Source organism: Hippopotamus amphibius, chromosome 3 (genome assembly GCF_030028045.1).
Source record: "Hippopotamus amphibius kiboko isolate mHipAmp2 chromosome 3, mHipAmp2.hap2, whole genome shotgun sequence".
Taxonomy (NCBI): Eukaryota; Metazoa; Chordata; class Mammalia; order Artiodactyla; family Hippopotamidae; genus Hippopotamus; species Hippopotamus amphibius.
The window spans coordinates 16,823,015-16,840,379 of NC_080188.1; positions in this window are offsets into that span (position 1 = coordinate 16,823,015).

A 17,365-nucleotide genomic window follows, 5' to 3' on the forward strand; every position below is an offset into this window, starting at 1 on the left:
AACCTCCTTCAGGTGAGTCTGTTATGGAGAGGATTGTAGGAAAATAAGAGCAGAGGGGAAAATATAAGTAGCCAAATAGCAGAGATTTTTGACCCCACTAAAAAATTATAGTCAGAGGAACCTAATAGTCGTAACTTAGAACAACAACAACAAAAAATTTTAATCCCTAATATAGAATATAAGCATTGATAACTGTCACCCACAGAGCATACCATACTAGATTACAACTTCAGTAGCCAAGTAAAAATTTTCTGACCCTACATGTCTTCTGTCCCTTAGCTTCAACACTAGAATATCTGAGCCAACAAAATGATTGGGGATGAGGAGTAGAACAGAAGAGCAAGGGTAAGTATTGAAGAAGCCAGCACATCAGTGAGCAGCTATGTGACACTGTGCAACCAGAATATCACCATTTCTTACCACCTCTACCACCACTGCCCTGGTCCAGGGCATTAACTCTTATGAATTATTGCATTAACTTCCTCCCTGCTTCCACCCTTTCTCATTGCAGTCTATTCTTGACACAACCATAGCGATTCTGTTCAAAATTAAGTCAAACCATGTATTCCTCTAGTTAGACCCCCATTTCTCTCAGACTAAAAATCAAAACCATAAAATGGCCTAAAGGTTTGGAGCAGACATGAAGGTGTGCTGCTCAGATGTCCTTTCGAAAAATAACTTCACGTCCAGCTGCTTGGTGTACAGTTAGCTGAGAGCTTCTAGCTGCAGGACCTCAGTATCTGCTGCAGCATTTGAGGCCACACCCTTCCCAGGTAGTCCCCAGCCAATGATGTACATATAGTGGAAACCTAGACCTGCCAAATGCAAGACTCCTCTTAGAGAATACCTTTGCCCTGAAACATTGGTTTAGCTGAGACTATGTCAAATATGAATCACATTGAGGTGGTCCTTGTCCAATTCTGTCTCCTTTCCTCAGACTTTCAGATATTAGATTTGCATTGCTGTCTAAAGGCTTTCCCTAATCAATTCTGCCCCTTCTTCCTTTTTTTAAGGATTGAGTATAACTGATTTACAGTTTTATATTAGTTTCAGGTGTACAGCACAGATTCAGTATTTTTACAGTTTATACTTCATTAAAAGTTATTACAAGATTATTCCCTGTGCTGTACAATATATATCACAGTAGTTTGTATCTCTTAATCCTATACCCCTAATATGCCCCTACAGCCTTCACTCTCCCCACAGGTAACCACTAGTTTGTTTTCTACATCTGTGAGTCTGTTTTGCTATATATATTTGTTTGTATTATTTTTTTTAGATTCCACATATAAATGATATGATACAGTGTTTGTCCTTCTGTCTTATTTTACTGAGCATAATATTCTCTAGGTAAACAGCAGAATTTCATTCTTTTTCTGTGGCTGAGTAATAGTCCAGTGTGTGTGTGTGTGTGTGTGTGTGTGTGTGTGTGTGTATTCACATTCACACACTCTTCTTTATCCATTTGCCTGTTGATGGGCACTTGGGTTGCTCTCATATTTTGGCTATAGTAAGTAGTGATGCTATGAACACTGGAGTGCATATATCTTTTAAATTAGTGTTGCTGTTTTTGTCCAGATATATAACCAGGAGTGGAATTGCTGGGTCATATAGTAGTTCTATTTTCAGTTTTTTGAGGAACCTCCATACTGTTTTCCATAGTGGCTGAACCAACTTGCATGCCCACCAATAGTGTATAAGGGCTCCCTTTCTCCACATCCTCACCAGTGTTTGTTATTTGTAGACTTTCTGATGATAGCCATTCTGACAGGTGTGAGGTGATATCTCACTGTTGTTTTGATTTGCATTTCTCTAATAATTAGTAATGTTACACATCTTTTCATGTGCCTGTTAGCCATCTGTATGTTTTCTCTAGAAAACAATATCTAGTCAAGTTTTCTACCCATTTTTTGATTGGCTTGTTTGGAATTTTTTTTATATTAAGTGTATGAGTTGTTTACATATTTGGGATATTAACCCCTTGGTCATATCATTTGAAAATATTTTCTTCTTTTCTGTAGGTTGTCCTTTTGTTTTGTTGATGGTTTCCTTCGCTGTGTAAAAGCTTTTAAGTTTAATTAGGTCCTATTTGTTCATTTACTGCTCTTATTTCTGATAAATGAATTCAGCAAATTTCAGGATACAAGATTAAGATACAGAAATCTGTTGCTTTTCTATACACTAATAATGAAGTGTCAGAAAGGGAAAGTAAAAAAACAATCTCATTTAAAATCATATCAAAAAGAATGAAATACCTAGGAATAAACTAAACCAAGAAGGTTAAACACTCTGAAAAACTATAAATATTGATGAAGTAAATTGAAGATGCCACAAAGAAATGGAAATATATCCCATGCTCTTGCATTGGAAGAATTAATATTGTTAAAATGGTCATACTGCCCAAAGCAGTCTACAGATTTAATACAATTCCTATCAAAATACCCATGACATTTTTCATTGAACTAGAACAAATAATTCTAAAATTCATATGGAATCACAAAAAACTCTGAATTGCCAAAGCAATATTGAGATAAAAAAACAAAGCTGGAGGTATCACCCTCCCAGACTTCAGGCTATATTACAAAGCTATGGTAATCAAAACAGCCTTGTAATGGCATAAAAACAGACACATACATGAATGGAACAGAATAGAGAGCCCAAAAATAAACCCATGTACCTATGATCAATTCAACCACAACAAAAGAGGAAAGAATATACAATGGAGAAAAACAGTTCCTTCAATAAGTGATACTGGGAAAACTGGACAGTTACATGTAAAAGAATGAGATTAGAACATTTCCTCATACCATTTACAAGAATAAACTCAAAATGAATTAAAGACCTAAATGTAAAACCTGAAATCAAAAAACTCCTAGAAAAGAACATAGGCAGAACATTCTTTGACATAAATCATAGTAATACTTTTTAATTTGTCTCCTAAGGCAAAAGAAATAAAAGCAAAAATAAACAAATGGGACTCCCTCCTCCTCTTTCATTTATAGGATGTTGCTGCCAATAAACTCTTATCTCAGCATCTGCTTGTTGGAGGACTTGAACTGACCATGATCTGGCTCTTTGTGCTTCTATGACCTTACATCTCCTACCCTCTCCCCACTCACTCTGCTTTACCTTCACTGGTCTCTTCACGGTGCTTTGAATGTGCCAGGCCCACTCTCCATTTCCTCTGCTACAGCGCTCTCAACCCACATATTAGCATGGACAACTCTTTAACATTATTCAAGGCTTTATCAAATATCCATTTCTCCACAAAGCCTACCAAGACCAACGTATTTATTTCTGCAAGCTGACACTCTCCTACCACCATACTTAGTACTTATGTTCTCTTTTACTCTGCTCAGCTTTTTCCATTTTCTATAACATGTTACCTGAATTTAAGCTCCTTATGGACAGAATCTCTATTTCGATCACTGAAATATCTCTAACACTTAGTATGTGCTTGCCATGGAACTATCTTTTTTATGTTAAAGCCCCTCTTCTGTGCTATAGCTATAGCCTACCTATTGGAGGTAAGCCCAAAATGGGGAAGAGAAAAGCTCTGAACTGAATGAAAGGCAGAATCTTTGATGGTAAAGGATTTTTAACATCTGGAATTGAAATCTAATTTACCTTAATGTGGCAGGAAGACTGTGCAATTACCAAGGTATTATCAGGAATGGATGAAGGAGAATCAACAGGACAGAGATGTAAAGGAAAAAAACAGTTGTTTTCTGCTTGCAGCCTGCTGAATCCAGTTAATCCAATAAATCATTTCATACACAAAGCAATTACATTCTAATCAGATCTGTGGTATACCAAGGAAATAAAATGAAATACAAAAACAAAAAAAAACTACAGTCATAAGAGTTGAACTCAAGTCCAATCAGAAATGACTAGTTGTACAACCTACATTGATTTGCTTTCTTTTTGACAGTCAGATTTCTCATCTGCAAAATGGTGATAGTTACTTAATTCACAAGGGTTTTGTTTGACCCTAATTTACTCAATTTATACAAATGTAAATGTGACCTAGAAACTATAAAAATTGCCATGGGGCTATAATTTGAATTCTGAAAGAAGGGTTGATCTTTCCATGATCAATCTCTGACAAACATTTTTGGCTGATTCAAATAGGGAACAAGACAACTTATTAAAATTTCAACAAGTATACAGAAAGGAAAAGGGGAAAGAAATAGAATAGTTTCCTTTATTAAAGTCTGTTTTCCTTCTGTATTACCCTCCCCATTTTATTCAAGGGACCTCTAACTATCTTGGAGATGACAGTGGAAAATTAGAAGCATGAGAATGAATCAACTCAAAACCCTGCATATTCATTCAAGCAAACTACTGAAGGGCACAAGATCTACTTTTTTCAAAAGGGAAAGAATTAAAAGACAAATTGACTAGTGATGCATTACTTAGAAGACATGAACAAGGAAGGTGGGCTTCCAAAAATATATAATTTATCACAACTATTTAAAAGATATTTTAATTAAAAGGTAAACTCCAAATTAAGATATAACTTGTATATTCAGCCAATGATGATCATTTGAAGAGGAACAGACACTTTGGTATGTTTGAAAGGTGGCTATGACTCTTTGTTCCAACTCACACTTTGAATATTGGGTAGTTCTGAGTAGATGATAAAGTAGTACGAAAAAAATAAAAATAAATGTGTATATTAGTTTGCAGCAATTTATTTTGGGCTCTTCTGTTACCTTAGTAATAATCTTGCAAAATGGTTAAATCCTGTTCATTTCTAAACACAATTTTATACTCATTATAAAACAGACACACTATTTCACACATGAATTCTTTTGATTGTTTGACATTTTACTAATATCCACATACCTAAACCCAAGTCTAAATAATGAAATGGCAAAGAGATAGAAAGAAAAAAATTATTCACTGATGTCAGATGATGCAGCTAGTCAGAGTCTATGTGTTTGACTGGTATTTTTCCTGGATTAACCAGTTGTTAATGGACACAACTAATACAAGCTAACATAAATAACTGGTGGTGATAAATTATCTGACCTATCTGGAACCAAACCATTTTTAAACCAAGAGCCCAGGCATTCTTAACATTAACACAACAGTGGACCAGCCTAACAGCACATTTACCAATCCCAGAAAACAAATGAATGTCTAGGAATGCCAAAATATTCTGAGTTAGATCAAATTCTTTGAGCACACTATTTACAAGAACTTATTTGAACAAAATAATTAATATCAAGGACCCACAAGTACCAACCCTAACAAGGACAAATAAAAAATCATGAAATATTCCACACAGAGCTTAGAGTTTTCATGAGTATATATTTAATGACAGTAATTAATTTTTCTCCACAGAAAAACAAATTTTTTTATCTTTTAATAGTTCTGCTTGAATGATCTTATGCAGCATTTTGATTTGATTCAATCTTATAGTCCTAAGAACAAGTGAGGGAGATTCATCATTGTATGCAATAAAGTTCTCTATACTTCACTCTCTTGAGGTATATCGCAGTCCCACTCCATCCAAAAGTCATTCCTATTTATTCCAGCCAATTGGTGAGCTCCTACTGTATAGTGGACATGACTCTTCACTTTCAGGATAAATGAACAGTGATATAAATTACCTGCTTCCATAAAATTTATGTAACTTGGGTCTCAACTATCTTGTGGAACATAAAAACATGGAACTTGGAAAGGGCATCTAATTCTGCACTGGAGAAAACAGGTGAGCGAAGCAGCCCTGAGGAAATGACAGCAGTGATGTATAATCATGAACTAGAGTAAGATGAGCAGTAGCAGAAGGGAATCAAAGTGGAAGGAAAGGGATGGGAGGAGGGAGATGATTTTCAGCGTGCTCCAATCTATGCTCAGTTTAGAGCTCTCCCATCTCTGAATTTCTGTTCTGTTTCCCTCAAATTGACACAAGCAGTTGTAGCTTCCCAGTGTTATAAAACTGTTGCATGTTTTTTTGCCAGCTCTCTATTTCTCCATCACTCTCACCCAGTGCCCAGCACAGAGCTGTGCACAGAGAATGGTCTCAATAACCAACATGTTAAGTGAAAAGGGAAATTTCAGATTAGGAAAAAGGAAATTTCACCTTCAAAAAAACGACTGTGAAGACACATTTAATGTATGACTTTATACAGACTTGTCCCAGCAGGTATCTGACTGAGCTCTTCATCTTCTTTCCATTCTTGTTATCATCACATGTGGATTTTGTGGATACTGACAGAATTGAGTCCATGATGCTAATTTCTTAAATAAAGCTTAACAGAGATCAGTACTAAACTGCCTTTGTTGTTTCCTCAATCAGGAAAAGGGCAACATGACTTAGGGATAAAACTGACCATTTTTCACCCCCAAATTGTTCTGTCATTCCATGTTGATTGCAGAAATTCTATTTTTTTAAGGTTATTTATAGAAGCTTTTAAGAGAAAAGGTGCTGCCAAGGTATGTTAGTGTGGATCATTTTTTTTCTGGCATAAATGCTGAAGCTGGAAAAGTAGATATAAAAAAAATACACATATCTTCAGATATGATTTTTGGCTTTTTTGAGAACCTCTGTCTGACATTTAGCCTTTTTCAAAGCAATTACATTAATAAAATAATACACTCATTTAAAATGTATTCCTTTCAAAAATTGATTTTTTTATTTGAAGAAAGAAAGGAAAGGATTTTAAAAAAAGAATCCAGTACATGATATTTTAAATTAGATAAACATTTTAAAAGATGGGTGGCCACATTCACAAAGTTCTCAAAATTATGCCAAAACATGACAGCATGTTGCAAATCTAAAAATGCAGAAATTGCTGGTTTAAGTGACATGCAAATAGACTTGCTATTAAGGTTTGGCCTTCAATAACATTCATTTCCCTGAAACTCATAATTAGGTCAAATACACCATTATCATTCACCTTGAAGTTGGTTAAGAAAGTACAGCTTTAGAGAAAAAAATTAACACAGGAAGTTACTCTTGAAGCTAAAAGTGGTAGAAAAAAATCCCCACTTTTATATTAAAAATGAATGTATCCACCTGCTATGAGAAATTCTCCCTTTCCAGGCAATCTCCTCAGGGCCAGATTCATCTCTGGTAAAATCAGGCCACTTTCAGCTTTTCAGAATTTGAAAATTCTGTGAGTAATGAATTTATGTCCTTTCCAATCATATGACTTGGTGTTAAGACCCTCCTTTGGTTAAGAGTGAAGGAAAAGAAGCACATATGGAATCCTTCCTTTTCTTCTCTTCCTCTTTGCGTCCCTGCTCTAGGGCTCTGGCAACATGCTGATTCATAGCCCCCTCTGTACCAGCAGCAGCCTGGCTTACAACCTTTTCCCTATTTACTCGAATGTGGAGAGTCATCTGGATAGAGCAGATTGTGAATCCACACCCTGAGCAGTTGACATGACTGCTGGCAGGACTGCTTACTCACTAACCACACACAGAGAAGCTGAAACAGAGCACTCGGGCATAATGGAACCAGCCTCTAGAAGGCCATTACACCCAGGTTGTGCTTATAGTGGAACTGATGACTATATTTAAGGCATGGTAGCCCAGCCCACTGATATAATGAGGTTCAGTGACTAGACCAACAGCTCTTCCTTAGGGGAAAAGTTAGAAAGTTAGGTGAGCAGAAGGGTAGGGACTTTTTTTGATAAGTTGAGAGAAGTTCCCTTCTCAAAAGACTGAGACAGAAAAAGGACAAAGAAGAGATAAGTTTTCTACCTAACAGTCAAATGTTAAACTCAACATTTTCCAATGTTTTCCAATATAATAGATACCTTTTTGAAAATCTGTGGATTTTTCCATTTCACTTAAATTGTGATGTCATTTGTTTTTGATATGTTAAATCAATGGTTTTCAAGATTTCAGGAGAAGAGTAGATATTAGGTAGAACAATAAAGCCATTGGTCATTTTTTGACTCTTAATTTAGATTGTTGTTGTTGTTGTTTTTCCAAAGCAAGACAATAGCCCTGAGTGTTAGACTGGGAAAACTTGTTATAGAGGTTTACTATAAAAAGTGGTTAGTGACAATTCCAAATATTGCTAAGTTGCATCCTAGTACAAAGAGAAATAGAAGGCTTTGGGCGGAAAGTAGGAGAGAAATAACACCAATTAGACAACTGTGATTAGCAGCTCCATGTGCCAGGTTCTTTTCAGGTATTTAAAACATATTGTCTCATTCAATCTTTATAACAACTTTCTGACATTATCTTCACTCTACAGATATGGAAACATGGAAACTAAGGTAGAGGATTTAAGTAACTTGCCCAAGTTTACACAGGTACTAAGTGGCAGAAGGTAGATTCAAACTCAAGAATTACTGGTCCAGAGCTGACATTTTGATATCCTCCTCTACCTCTGCTATTCTACAAAGAGTTTAAACACAGTTTTCCTCACTTTCAACAACATCATCTTTACAGGGTCAAACTTTTGATCAAGAAGTAGGGAAGGAGGGAAAAAGGTGATACAATAGAGGTCTCAGAGAGGTTAGGAAGCTGCCAAAAGAAGGGGGTCATATACCTGGCTTCATGTTTGGAAGTCAAAGAGAAGACCACATGAAAAGGGGCCCCTGTGCCTTCATGGATAGGCACAGTACTGTGTACTTGGTGTCATTGATGGTTAGGCACAGAGAAGGCTTGAGTTATGCTTCTCTGTGGTGTGAAATCATTCCATCAATCCCTATGAGTGCTGGAGGGGAAGAGAAAGACAGCTGAGTTGAGAAGAATTGAGGAGAAAGCCATAGAGCTACTCTGACATGAGACAACGTGACTATTAGGTTGAGAGACTAAATTCTGCCTGAGTGAGACTCAGAGATTGCAAGTATCAGTGGAAACCAAAGTGAAGGCAAGTCATCAAGTATTTTGACCACACCAGTAGGACGGACCATGGGTACACCAGTACAGATACTGGCAGTAAATTCTAGCGACAAATCAGTGGACAGGCTCTAAAGGAAGCCAAAGTCACTGCTTAAAACTACTAAAGGTCCAAGGCCAAGATTCCCACCCTTAAGCATCATGGGCAACAGTTAGCTCTCACAATCCAGGTTTGTATAGAATTGGAGTTGGAGGCCTGAAGAGCCTCTGAACTTCTGAATATTTACCAAAAAGTGTCTTTGTCTGTCAGAAATTGTTTTGAACTGGGAAGGTCTGAGGTACAGTGAATTCACACTTTTAAATTGGTTTCTCACTCTTATCCCATCACACTCTACCACTCAACAAAGCACACAGATTAGGGTAGAATTAGAACAGCGGTTAAAAAAATAAAATAGAGAAAATGTTAATTGGGAGATTGGGATTGCTATATATACATTACTAATAAGAAAAAAATATCAAATTGTATACTTGAAATATTGCAGTTTATTGTAAAAAAAATGGAGAAAATTTTGAACAACTCAATTCACAGAGCAGCAGCTAGAGAGAACACTAATTCTATACATTGTTAATAAATATTATTCAAAAGTATTTTCTTGCTATGCAAGATTAAGAACACTGGCAACAAAAAATAAACAGGTTTTCATGGTATAGGAATTCTCAGAAACTTAAATTAGGATCTTTAGCAGTGTGAATCTGAGAGGAAGTTATACAACTTCAAGGTTTGAAATGTTCTATTCGCAAACATTTTTCTGTGTTAAATTTTCCATATTAAGTTTTTGTGTTAAATTTTCCATTTAACATAATTAGTATTCCGCAGAATACTCTTTAGAAAATATTGGTTTGGCTCATGATAAAAGATCTATGTGATTATCAAACAGAAAGTTAAGAGATTCAGATCCAGGATATATATATATTCACACAAAGTCACATACAAATACACAGAAAAAGACAGAGAGTAAGAAAGAGAAAAAAAGAAAGAGATCTATATCTCCTTGGAAACATTCTACAATTACTTAATAATATTTTAGTAAAATATTACCAGATCTGTCAATCTTATTCTAATAATCTGCATTATATATTCACTTTGTGTTAGAAAGGGAGACAATAGGGTTGTTTTTCTCTTCAAATAAGTTGTCTCACACACAGCCATCTGAGTGTGATTAGCTATAGTAATATGGTCTAAATTTTGAGTTAACGTTAGTCAAGAAAAGCTAAGCAAGCTTTCCTCCCTGGGTGCTCAAACACTGTTTACTTCAGCACAGAGAATCAGAGGCTTTGGGATTTTTTTTTCCCTGTGTAGACTATTATTTTTAGTTTGTACTAGAGTTTTATCTGAGTATTTTCCAGTAAAATCTAGATAATCAAAAGAGGAGCTATTGATAAAATCCACATATTTTCTTTCTTTTTTAATCTAAATTGTACCTGAAAAACTGTCAGTTGTATAAAATGGTGAACATTTTGCTTTCTTAAACCCCTTTAAAGACTGTTCCATTTTACCTGATTAATCAGTCTTTAGGGACATCGGTTCTAACTCTCAAAACAGGTGTTGCAACACAACAGGTAGAAAATTCATAGCACATAATAACCAGTTATTCTGAAATGATCTCAGTGTTGTACCAATACAAATAAGCTGTTTAAATTCATTTTTTAGCAGCATCTGTTGCTAGCAGATTTAATACCTGATAGTCAGATCAGGATTTCTAAATCCTTTCATCCAGGAAATACTAGGACCATAGTTTAGTTAAACCTTGTGTTTAATAAATCCTTAACCTAAGAGTCCGTGTTACCCTTGGGGAGGTTATCACCTTTCTACTCTTTGTTAGTTCATCTCTTTCCAGTTAAAAAAGGCAGAAAGCACATTCTGGTTGCTTTAAGTCAGGGAGTCATATTATAAGTAAATATGGAAAAGCAAGGAAAATCACACATGCTGGAAATGCATATTACTGCTCAGGAATTAGCAGTCTCCGCAGGTGTCTAGGAAGTGCTATAGTGTCCATTTTGAAGAATTTGACTCTTAAAGATACACGAGTAGGTCTTCCCATTCTAAGGCTTAGACAGTGCATCTGCTGGCTTATGCACTGCTCCCAATCATTAGGTTCCCTCTCTCTATCTCACAGTCGTGATCCCAAAACAGAAGGTTAGATTAGATTAGATGGACTCTGACAACTGCTCAGGCCTCTGATATTGGGTGACAGCATCATCTCTGCAAGTCCATGGCTGTTTACATACGGCTGTTCATAGGCATAAATCTCCTCTTGCTTCAAGTAACCCCTGTCAGGAAGCGAGAGTCCCATTATGAGATTTCCTCAGAAAGAAATACAGGAGTAGTAAGCACTGTGAACCTGTGCAATAAATTCTTTTTCAATGCATCTTAGTGTGAAGACCCTTGCTAGCACTGTAAATGATATAAGATCTTAGCCTACCTTTAACTAACATATAGCCTGCCACAGTTTCGTGGATGTCAGCAGAAGACACAAGAATCCTGAGTCAGAGACAATGGGCAGTTTATTATTCACAGTGATAGCAGTAGCCAGAGTATTGTCACTTTGTACCATCTTGCCAGGCTGCAATTCCTGCAGGGCGTCAGAAAGAGGGCAAGGGGATATCTTCACAAGAGCAATCCCAAGCTTAGGTAACCTGAATCTTTTACGTGGACAGTAAGCCTGCCTGAACTTCTCCCCCAAGGGAGACATTATCATTATTATACTGGCTTTAATATGAATGTTTTCCTGCCCCCCCCCCAAATTTATATGTTGAAATTCTAATGCCAAATGTGATGGTATTAGGAGATGAGGGCTTTGGGACGTGCTTAGGTCATGAGGGTGGAGCCTTCATGAGTGGGAGTAATGTTCTTATAAGAGACCCCACAAAGATCCCTTCCATCATGAGGATAGAAGTGTGCAGCTGGGAAGAGGGCCCTCACCTAACCATGCTGGCATCCGGATCTCAGACTTCCAGCCTCCAGAACTGTGAGAGGTAAATGTCTGTTGTTTATAATCCACCTAGTCTGTGGTATTTTGTTATGGAAGACCAAATGGACTAAGGTAATTCTGGACAGTAAATAAATCTGAACTTTGCTGCAGAGAGAGACAGTATTTCTATCTTCCAAGGTTGTTCACAAGACAAACATTCTTGAAGGATAAAAAGGCAGCCAGTGCCCCTGCTCGCAAGACATGCAGAAATACAGAATTGTCTCCCAAGAAGAAGACCCTAGCTCAAAGGATTTATATGAAGAGGTATAATTAAACAGAAATAATATTGTCAACAAGAAATATATGAGTTGTATGTGAAAACTGAAAATACCAAGTATGAACTACTCTTTTCATCACTATAGTCACTGGAGGAATCCATCCATGCCCTCTTCCCATTCTAAGACCTCTCCCGTATTCTGCCTTAAACTCACTGCTTCTTCTGTTTAGTGGCTTCACGGCAAAGCACGGAGAAAACTGACAGCTTGTCCTTCAAATACCCAGGGTCTCCATAGAGATAACACATTCCCTGCTCATCTTAGCAACATAATTTCCCTCTTCATCTTTTTTCTCATGAACTACAAAGAGATATGAACAAAAACACTACTGCTCTCAAGAACAGAGAAATTACCACAAAGTTCTTCCATCCCAAATACTAGCTCATATTTTCCTCTTAGGAAAGCCATTTGCATGGCTAAGAATGAATACTTGAGGAAAAAAATAAATGAATATCCAGGAAGTAGAGGATTTTACCAGGGTGTTCGTTTTGCTTTCCTTTGGTTTTATTTGCATACACATGTCATATATTTATGATTGCAAAACAGTAACTGATTACAGCAGAAACTCCATGCCTATCCAACATCTATCTTTCCCTTCTTCTGTTGCAATGATATCAGACTTATTCAGACCATTAAGATAACCAGTCACAAGAATGCATTACTTGGATTTTCTTGGAGCTACACATTGCCATGAGGCTAAGGTCTGCCAAAAATGATAATGAAATAAACAGATGGTGGGGGGAGGGGGCAAATTGGAGACGACTCCATGTGGGAGCTGACTCTGAACGGAAATGTGCTCTTTTTCTCTTTTCCCTCTAATTCATTACTGCTAATGTGGATGTGATGGTGCTTTTGTAATCCTTGAGAAGGACTGTGGACCAGATAAGAAGTAGCCTGGGTTCCTAATGACTTTCTGAAATGTAAGTATTTACCAGTCTTATACCCTCCGTTTTCAAATTTCTGTTATATGAGACCATAAAAAAACAAGAAAAAAATTGAACATCTATCAGTATTTACCATGAGAGAAATCATTAGTGTCATGTAAAGATATTGCATAATATTATAACATTTTTCAAATAAAGAGGTAGCTCTATAGCTATTAACCTGATATACTGTAAATTTAAAAAAAGCAAAAAATCTGAGAATAATTTGAGAAGTATGATTACATTTTGGTAAAACAGCAATAAAATGTGTCAAGTATTTAAAAAAAAATCATCCCTAATGTGTTTGAGCCACTGTTTTTTGTTTTTTTCTTTTTGGAGGGAAGTATGTTTTATTCTTTATAGCCCTAAATAATTGCAAACTATGTAATGAGCCTTACAGAAAATTTGGGGGAGTACATTAAAAAATACAAGAAAAGCAAAACCACGTCATAATTTTGTTTCAGTGGCAAAATTTACCCAGATTATCAGTGTGTTACAAATGAATGAATCTAAAACATTTCTAGCATGAGGAAACAGCATTTTGTATTTATAATTTTATCTTTAATATTTATTTTTAGCTTAGCAGATCCTATTCTTGCCTTTAGAAATCAAGGATCTAATTTCTACCCTTGAGGTTCTTAAGGCCCATGAGTTAAAATATCATCACCTGAGATTTTTGCTAGGCTTCAGGGGTTTGGTGGTGTGTTTGATGCCTTACATTCACGTATATTTTATTATGAGTATAATGCAAGTCCATGATAAATTCAAATGGTATAAAGGGTGCAAAATGAGAAGGAAATAAACTCCCTTTATTCCTATCATACACTAAATGGTAAACAACTTTTATATATTGTTCCTAAAAATTGTCAGGTCTACGAGATGTATATATACACACAATAGACATCTATTTTATGCAAGGCACTATTTTTAAATCCAAGGATTTACCAGTAAACAAGGCAAATACTTTGACTTCCTACAACTTTCACAGGGAAATACTTTTCACAGAAAAGAAGATATAAAGAAAGAAGCAAACAAAATAAATATTCAACATCATAACAACTGGTGTGAATAATAGTGGGGGATTTTAACACCCCACTTACACCAATGGACAGATCATCCACACAGAAAATTAATAAGAAAACACAAGCTTTAAATGACACAACAGACCAGATAGATTTAATGGATATTTATAGGACATTCCATCTGAAAACAGCAGATTATGCTTTCTTCTCAACACAGAACATTCTCCAGGATAAAACACATCTTAAGTCACAAATCAAGCCTCAGTAAATTTAAGAAAATTTAAATCCTATCAAGCATCTTTTCCGACCACAACGTTATGAGATTAGAAATAAATTATAGGAAAAAAACTGTAAAAAACACAAACACACGAAGGCTAAACAATACACTACTAAACAACCAAAACATCACTGAAGAAATCAAAGAGGAAATCAAAAAATACCTAGAGACAAATGACAACGAAAACACGACTATCCAAAACCTATGCAATGCAGCAAAAGCAGTTCTACACGGGAAGTTTATAGCAATACAATCTTACCTAAAGAAATAAGAAAAATCCCAAATAAACAGTCTAACCTTCCACTTAAAGGAACAAGAAAAAGAAGAACGAACAAAACCCAAAGTTAGTAGAAGGAAAGAAATCATAAAGATCAGAACATAAATAAATAAAACAGAAACAAAACAATAGCAAAGATCAATAAAACTAAAAGCTGATTCTTTAAGAAGATAAACAAAATTGATAAACCTTTAGCCAGACTAATCAAGAAAAAGAGGGAGAGGATTCTCATCAATAAAATTAGAAATGAAACAGAAGAAGTTACAACAAATATGGCAGAAATAAGAAACATCATAAGAGACTACTACAAGCAACTATTTGCCAATAAAATGGACAACCTGGAAGAAATGGACAAATTCTTAGGAAGGTATAACCTTCTAAGACTGAATCAGGAAGACATAGAAAATATGAACAGACCAATCACAAGTAATGAAATTGAAGCTGTGATTAAAAGTCTTCCAACAGACAAAAGTCCAGGATCAGATGGCTTCACAGGTGAATTGTATCAAACATTTAGAGAAGAGCTAACACCCATCCATCTCAAATTCTTCCAAAAAGTTGCAGAGGAAGGTACATGCCCAAACTCATTTTATGAGGCCACCATCACCCTGATACCAAAACCAGACAAAGATATCACAAAAAAAGAAAATTACAGGCCATTATCACTGATGAATATAGATGCAAAAATCCTCAACAAAATACTAGCCAACAGAATCCAACAACACATTAAAAGGATCATATACCATGATCAAGTGGGATTTATCCAGGGATACAAGGATTCTTCAACATATGCAAATCAATCAGTGTGATACACCATATTAACCAAATGGAGAATAAAAATCATACGATCATCTCAATAGATGCAGAAAAAGCTTTTGACAAAATTCAACACCCAGGTATCATAAAAACACTCCAGAGAGTGGGCAAAGAGAGAACCTACCTCAACATAATAAAGGCCATATATGACACACCCACAGCAAACATCATTCTCAAGGTGAAAAACTGAAAGCATTCCCTCTAAGATCAGGAACAAGACAAGGATATCCACTCTCGCCACTACCATTCAACATAGTTTTGGAAGTCCTTGCCACAGCAATCAGAGAAGAAAAAGAAATAAAAGGAATCCAAATTGGAAAGGAAGAAGTAAAACTATCACTGTTTGCAGATGACATGATACTATATAGACAAAATCCTGAAGATGCCACCAGAAAACTACTTGAGCTAATCAATGAATTTGGTTAAGCTGTAGGATACAAAATTAACACAGAGAAATCTCTTGCATTCCTATACACTAACAACGAAAAATCAGAAAGAGAAATTAAGGAAACAATCCCATTCACCATTGCAACAACAACAAAAAAATAGCTAGGAATAAACCTACCTAAGGAGGTAAAAGACCTGTACTCAGAAAACTATAAGACGCTGATGAAAGAAATCAAAGATGACACAAACAGATGGAGAGGTATACCATGTTCTTGAATTGGAAGAATCAACATTGTGAAAATGACTGTACTACCCAAAGCAATCTACAGATTCAATGCAATCCCTATCAAATTACCAATGGCATTTTTTTTATAGAAGTAGAACAAAAAATCTTAAAATTTGTATGGAGACACAAAAGACCCTGAATAGCCAAAGCAATTTTGAGAAAAAAAAAAATGGAGCTGGAGGAACCAGACTCCCTGACTTCAAGCTATACTACAAAGCTACAGTAATCAAGACAATATGGTACTGGCATAAAAACAGAACTATAGATCAACAGAACAGTATAGGAAGCCCAGAGATAAACCCACGCACCTATGGTCAACAAACCTATAACAAAGGAGGCAAGGATATACGATGGAGAAAAGACAGTCTCTTCAATAAGTGGTGCTGGGGAAACTGGACAGCTACATGTAAAAGAATGAAATTAGAACACTCCCTAACACCATACACAAAAATAAACTCAGGATGGATTAAAGGCCTAAATGTGAGGCCAGACACTATAAAACTCTTAGAGGAAAACATAGGAAGAACACTCTTTGACATAAATAACAGCAAGATCTTTTTTGACTCATCTCCTAGAGTAATGACAATAAAAACAAAAATAAACAAGTGGGACTCAATGAAACTTAAAAGCTTTTGCACAGCAAAGGAAAGTATAAGCGAGGTGAAAAGCCAACCCTCAGAATGGGAGAAAATATTTGCAAATGAATCAACAGACAAAGGATTAATCTCCAAAATATATAAACAGTTCATGCAGTGCAATATGAAAACAACAAACAACCCAATCAAAAAATGGGCAGAAGATCTAAATAGGCATTTCTTCAAAGACATCATATGGATGGCCAAGAGGCACATGAAAAGCTGCTCAACATCACTAATTATTAGAGAAATGCATATCAAAACCACGAGGTATCACCTCACGCTGGTTAGAATGGGCATCATCAGAAAATCTACAAACAGTAAAAGCTGGAGAGCGTGTGGAGAAAAGGGAACCCTCTTGCAACTTGATACAGCCAGTATGGATAACATTATGGAGGTTCCTTAAAAAACTAAAAGTAGAATTACCATATGACCCAGCAATCCCACTCCTGGGCACATACCCAGAGAAAACCATAATTCAAAAAGACACATGCACCCCAATGTTCATTGCAGCACTATTTACAATAGCCAGCAAAATAGAAGCAACCTAAATGTCCATCGACAAATGAATGGATAAAGAAGATGTGGTACATATATACAATGGAATATTACTCATCTATAAGAGGG